This window comes from Palaemon carinicauda, chromosome 24 (assembly GCF_036898095.1).
Source record: "Palaemon carinicauda isolate YSFRI2023 chromosome 24, ASM3689809v2, whole genome shotgun sequence".
Taxonomy (NCBI): Eukaryota; Metazoa; Arthropoda; class Malacostraca; order Decapoda; family Palaemonidae; genus Palaemon; species Palaemon carinicauda.
In genome coordinates this window covers 101,761,111-101,768,610 of record NC_090748.1, presented here as the reverse complement: position 1 = coordinate 101,768,610, position 7,500 = coordinate 101,761,111, and positions in this window count along the sequence as shown.

Genomic DNA, 7,500 nt, shown 5'->3' with positions numbered 1-7,500 from the left:
AATAATAATAATAATAATAATAATAATAATAATTAAAATAAAAAATAATAATGGTAATAATAGAAATTATAATAGTAATAATAAAAATAATAATAACTATTATAATGCTGATAATAAAGTTACTAATATTGATAATAAGAAGTGTAATGGTAACTTTAATAATAATAATTATAATAATAATAATAACAATTATAATAATAATGATAAGGACAATAATAATAATAATAACAATATTATTAATAATAACAATCATAATAATAATAATAATAATAATAATAATAATAATAATAATAATAATAATAATGGAAATAATAATAGATAATAATAACAATAATAATAGTGGTTATAATAATATTATTAATAATAACAATAATAATAATAATAATAATAATAATTATTATTATTATTATTATTATTATTATTATTATTACTATTATTATAATTAAAGCAATAGTAATAATAGAAAGTTATTTTTTCGAGAAATTAAAAGTAAAAAAAGTCATGGCAAGTTAAATGTGGCGATTTCCTATGCATTCAAGAAACCTACAATTTTTATTTTTTCCTCAGATAATATGGCCAGCGATGAAGTAAAGTGGTTTTGGGTAACCTTCCAATCCAATGAAAGTACTGTTTACGTTCTGCAGAACCACGGAATGATACCGAAGGAGATTGTCCCAGAATGACCTTAGATTACAAGAGGTCTTCCTGGAGTTACCCTACGCGGAAACACTTGGCTACAAGGATCTAATTTGCCCATGAAAGAAATCATTGAATTCATTTATCCAGGGACAAAATACACGAGCATGAAATTCTGCAGTGACGAATTGGGTATTATCCATGACGCGGTTGTGGACTAAAGCAACTATCTAAGGCGAGTTAACATTGAGACTTAAAACCTAACCTAACCCATATAACCTAACCTATCTTTAAATAGCCATAAATTTAGTTTTCATTTCTCGAAAAAAAAATTACATTTTCGGAAAGAGCATAAACTGTACTAGGAAAGTATATTTTGGTTTCATAATTTTTGTGGCAGTCAAACCGCAAAGACCCGTTTTGCTCTAGTCTTTTCGTATGTATTATATAAACTTTATCGGATACCCTTTGGGCAGACTCTGCCCTACCAGTAGTGTGGTTAAATGATTGTTGCAGTAGTTTGAAAATGTTCAACCATAGGCTAACTTGTTCAACTTTGTTTTGATCCCTTTGTGGATATATGTTTGTTGTGCTTAAAGATGAGTGGATTAATCTAGCGGACATTTTGGTAGCAATATAAACCTTTATTGGCGTAAGGGTTAAATTGTGAATGAGGTTTGGGGAATCTGCTTTGGAATTTACTAGTCTGATAGCATCGTTTGAGACTAGTTTGAATTGGAACTTAAAGAACTCGAAGTGAAAAGAGATAAAAAAGCAGGAAAGTTTTAACTAAGTTCTGTACAATTAAATGCAGCTACGGGAATTCATTTGACTTTAAAAGAAGCTACCGAAAATAGTTTTTGATTTGCAAAATTTATAAAACTATTTCCTGAACTAGAAGGATTGAGGATTTCTTTATACATTTGAGAAAATGGTACTTACAGTATCCTTCGCTAATTATCTAAATTATATATGTTGGATCATAACGTACCCTTGACAGAAAATGATAAAGCTTCTACAGTTGTCACACTTGGTGTTCCTTCAATATTGTTCTAACCTTTGGAATGGCTGTTGTTGTAATCTTTCAACGTTTAATGTTTGTTTCAGACGAGACATGTGGTCCTTGATGACGTTGTGGTGCTTGAGGGTCCTAAAAGCCGAACGGGTCATCCTGGCAAAAAAAAAAAAAAAAAAAAAAAAAAAAAAAAAAAAAAAAAAAAAAAAAAAAAAAAAAAAAAAAAAAAGTATCATCGGAAAAGGTCTCATACCTTGGCTCGTTATCAAGATAAAAGCGGAATGATTGCACCGAAGGATGCTAACGTTACATGCAACAAATTGCATATTATAAAAAAGGCAGTTCAACGCTGTATTAGTATGACTGGATTTGGTCTGAGCTAACTTTATGCCGACTGGTAACGATTATTTACTTCACCCACTTTCTTGTTCTTGAAGTAAACAGAGGTCGTTTCTTAGTTCTTAAAGTAACTGAAGCAGCTTTGGGTCTCCTTCATGATCTTGAAAAACTGCTTTTTTTTTTCCCAGATCATAATCCATTGTCTTTTGTAAACAAAATTGAAAACTAAACTTAAAGGTTACTCCTGTGGACCTTGGTCCCGCAGCAGTATAACTTTGGAATATTGCATATCAAGGGTTAAAGGTTACTTTATTTCTGACATGTTTTCCAAAAGTTTAATATTAAAATTCTAATGCATCATTTTCTGTTAATGGATCCATTATGTTCAGTTTCCTCTTAAAGGGAGAGATGTTAGAAATGGTCTCTTATAATGGCTCGTTTATGTACTTTCTTGAAATCTACTATTTAATTTTTAAAAATTATTTGTATTTATTTTTGCTGGGGTATAATTTTACCTTTGGAAATCTGAAATTGCTTTCATAGTATATTCACTGGCTCTGACTAACTTAAGGGTTAAATCACAAAAGTATTTCGTAATATGCTCCAGCAGGAATTTTGTCATTGCTTTATTCTTTGTTATTTTTTTGTTTTTAAGATTTGTGGTGATATAGTATTATCTAAAAGGTATATACTTAGCATATTTTTTTGAAGTATTTCTACTATCTTGTTCAAATATAAGAAGTTAGTTTCCCGTTGTGTATATGTATATATATATATATATATGTATGTGTATATGTATACACATTCTACACTATTCTTTCTTAAATCGTAAAAGCATCTAACACTTAGGTTTAAAACAAGCCTAAGGGAGTGAGTTGGAAGGAAAGAGATCACTGGCCTTAAGAGAAATCTCAGATAAGACTGCCGTTATTCCCAGTATAAATTTAAAAATTCTAGTGTAACCTTAACATTATGGAATGTCCGAAGTTGAACCAAGATGGAAAATTAGAGCAGCTTTTAGCAGGCCATGTGTAATGTGGCCTGGATGTGAGCTCTCATTGAAACTGACGGGATTAGGAATAAAGCCTTGGATGGAGGAAAGTCGTTGCTATCTTCTGGCAGAGCTTGGTACTCCGTATCAGTTTGGAAATCCAGAGGTTTTTAGATTTTACAAATGATGGAACTGGAAACTAGTGTACAACAAAAGTATCGGTTTTTGTTCTGCGAAATATAAACAAATATGTTGACCAGATATATATGAAAATAAAAGTAATATTGGTTATGTGAATTCTCCAATCCCTATATGATGACTTTAGTATATTAAATTTGCAAATTTGCTATTGATATTCTCGAAGTTTTTACTTGGCAAAGCAACGAGGCAAGTCCGGTATTGGGATGATATATTTTGAATGACTTTGAATAACTAATACATTAATAATCAGATGTTTGCTAAAGCAATGTGGAATGTACGGTAATGAAAAGTTTTAAATTTTGAATAACGATTATATTAATAATCGGATGTTTGCCGTAGTACTTATACATAATGAAGAATGGTGTGATATTACGATCACATCAGTCAGTTGGTAGCGTAAGTTTTGAGACATGGTTATAAGGTTAAAACGCATGGATATCAAATAATACGTGGGGTTCTATAAAAATCGGACAAATTGATCGATGCAAGTTTTCGAATTAATGAAAATCATAAGGTGGAACATGCCAAGTATTGACAGTGAGGTCAAAAGAAACGCCAGCAATGACTGGAGAGAATACATAGACAGGAAAGCATGTGAGGCTGGCAAGGCTATTATGAATTCAGACGTGGCTATGGCGTAAGAATTGCTCATAATATTATTTGCTAAGATACAACCCTAGTTGGAAAAGCAGGATGCTATAAGCCCAGGGGCTCCAACAGGGAAAATAGCTGTGAGGAAATGAACAATGAAAAATAAAATATTTTGAGAATAACATTAAAATAATTATTTCCTAAATAAACTATAAAAACTTTTAAAAAAATAGGAGGAAATGAAATTAAATAAGTCTGCCAGAGTGTACCCTCAAACAAGAGAACTCTAACCCAAGACAGCGGAAGGCCATGGTACAGAGGCTAGAGAACAATGGTTTGATTTAGGAGATTCCTTCTCTTAGAAGAGCTGCTTATTAATAAAGCTGAACAAACTATTGTTATTTTTATTGGTTTAAATAACTAATATGAACTAAGTAAAAAGGAAATAATGAATCCATTATGGATTAAGAAACCGAAAATCAAACATTGAATAAACAGGACAAGACGAATGGATTGAATAAAACAAAGACTATCCAATGTCATGACCATCTGATATAAAAATCTAATGATTATTGTTTATATCAATATAGACATTTTCCATGAAAACCATATTTAATAACAAGTAAAATTACAGCTCCGCTACTAAAAATGAAAAGCCAAGTCAATATAATTTTCTGGAAAAGGGGAAAAATTAACTTCTTTGGAAAAGCCGAAGAATACAGTAACTGCAATATTCAATTTATAGTAAAAATGAATTATAGCTCCGTTACAAAGAAAAATGAAAAGCAAAGTCAATATAATTTTCTGAAAAAGGGGAAAAAATGACTCTTGGAAAAGCCAAGAGTATGGAAAAAAAATAATTATAGCTTCGCTAAAAAAAAAAAAGTAAAGTCAATATAATTTTCTGAAAAAGGGGAAAAAATAACCTTTGGAAAAGCCAAGAATATACATTGTTTACTCTCACAAAAATGTTGAAATCCCTAAAATTCTTTTGAGGGGAAAAAATCTAGCCTTAGATGGAATGAACAACTATATAACCTTAATGAATTGAGACCTTTTAAAGGAAAAACGTCAACAAAACAACAATGGAGGTGTAAAGAAAGGTTCCTCCCCCCCACCCCCCACCCCCACACCCTAGGGAACGTTGAAAAAACCCGGCTTGAAAGAGGAATGAAAGCCGATGAGGGGAGCGAAGGGGGAAGTAATAAAGTTAATGTAGAGGCCCGTAGCGATAGGGATATAAACAAAGAAAAGAAGAGAAAATGCTTTAATTGGAACCTAATTCTTGTAATACCACACCTGCAGCTATATATATATATATATATATATATATATATATATATATATATATATATATATATATATATATATATATATATATATATATATATATATATATATACAGAGAGAGAGAGAGAGAGAGAGAGAGAGAGAGAGAGAGAGAGTCAGTCCATAACTTCATATACAATGAATACATGAATACACACACACACACACACACACACACACACACACATATATATATATATATATATATATATATATATATATATATATATATATATATATATATATTTGTATATATATCATATATATATAATTGTATATATATATATATATATATATATATATATAGAGAGAGAGAGAGAGAGAGAGAGAGAGAGAGAGAGAGAGAGAGAGAGAGAGAGAGAGAGAGAGAGAGAGACTTTCCTAATTTTAGTATGTTTAATTTCAAAAGTCAAGCACCAATGGATCTCATATAAGCATTTCATCTAGAGATAATGAATTAACAAATTAACCAATCAATCTGAATACTTGTCCGACGAGTTGACTTACTGATAAGAAGATATATATCCAACATTTTTGAAAAGACATTATAAAGTAAAATATATAACTATAGAACCAAGCAATAATGGAGCAAAGTTGGTTTGCAATCTTTTGAACCAATCAAGTAATAATCAAAACAAAATTTTGAAGTTCTTGAACTAACCATGAGTGTGAAATGCTTCCTAGCACAGTCGAATCTAGCAACGAACGTGTCAAGAGTTCTTAGAAACAATGTAACTTCACCAGAGTTGGGAAGATACTGAACCAGGCAATAAAATACAAAATCAATGCTACTGAACCAAGTAACAACACGGACAGCCAAAGATATGAAATACCTGAGCAATGCTAAGGTGGAAATGTCATTGAACAAAGCTGATGTACAAATAAGAATAAACAAAGCTGGTTGTGAATGCAATTGAATCTATTTGATCATAAACCTAAATAAGCTAAAAATGTCACTTATCTGATTCCAGATGTAAAACCATTGGGGCCGAGCACTATATGAATTAAACTGAAGTAGTCACATTACTGAAATAAACTGACTGAAAAGAATGACTAGGCTAAGCTGAAAAGCAAAATTGATGAAGGCAAGTATTAGCTTGACTCATCTTAGTTACAAAAGTCATTGATACAAACAGTATCACTTTTATTATTATTATTATTATTATTATTATTAATTGCCAAGCTACAACCATAGTTGAAAAAGCAGAATACTATAAGCCCAGGGGCCCCAACAGGGAAAATAGCCCAATGAGGAAAGGAAACAAGGAAAAGTAAATATTCTAAGGACAGTAACAACATTAAAAGAAATAATTCCTATATAAACTATAAATACTTTAACAAAACCAGAGGGAGAGAAATTAGATAAAATAGTGTGCCCGAGTGTACCCTCAAGCACTTATCTAATTTCAGATTATTACATGAATAAAGATGAAGTAATCAAGTTACTTATTGAAATAAACTGACTTAGACGGTCATTAAATTAAGCTAAACAGCAAAACTGATATGACCAAGCATTAAATTGTCTCGCCTTAGTTGGCAGAAGTAATAAAGGCAAGCTATTTTGCAGACAATGTTGGTTATAGTAAGTTAAATAAGCCAAAAAGTAAACCTAACGAACCACATAAGTTAGTAAAGGTTTGAACAAAGCTTTAGGTTTTACTAATTATAATCAAATCTCTTTGTTTACTTAGAAATAGCCATTATATCAGGCTGAAAAACTGTATAAAGCTATTCTTTCGAACGTGGTAGATTTGGATCAAAATTGGGTTTTTTAGTTAGTAATTACTCTTGTTTCATTAAATATATCTTTTAAAGCGTGTTGGCCTACATATGAATCATGTTAATGAAAAGAACGGAAAAATCACTTCATACCTAAAATTTATCTAGTTGAAAGTAAGATTATCCTAAAACAATATATCTTATAGACCGTCCCGAGACACAGAGTGAGCTTTGATAGAGACATACGCAACGTTGACTAAAAGTTTTGATACAGTTACGCAATGCTGACGTAAATTTTTGATAGAGTTACACATTATTGACATAATGTTTTGATAGAGTTACGCAATGTTTACGTAAAGTTTTGAAATACAGAGAATTGTCCAGACTTCCTTGATACTGTGCGATGAAAGAGGATTTTCGAGCAATGTTGAAGCTTATTGCGTAATTCCAGCAGAGGATTTGGCGTTCCAGGAATGCGTGAAACGTTGTAACCGGTGTATGTAGCAAGTAACTTGATTCCAGAAGCTATCAGTAACAAATACATTTCATGTATTACTTTTAGATTAGAGTTCTACCTTTTCTGAGATGATCATTTCGTAGGAAAGAGAACTTTAATAAAAAGAGAAAAAGCAATATCAACCTAATTTTAAGGTTTAAAGGCCACTCATTAATGGCAGAA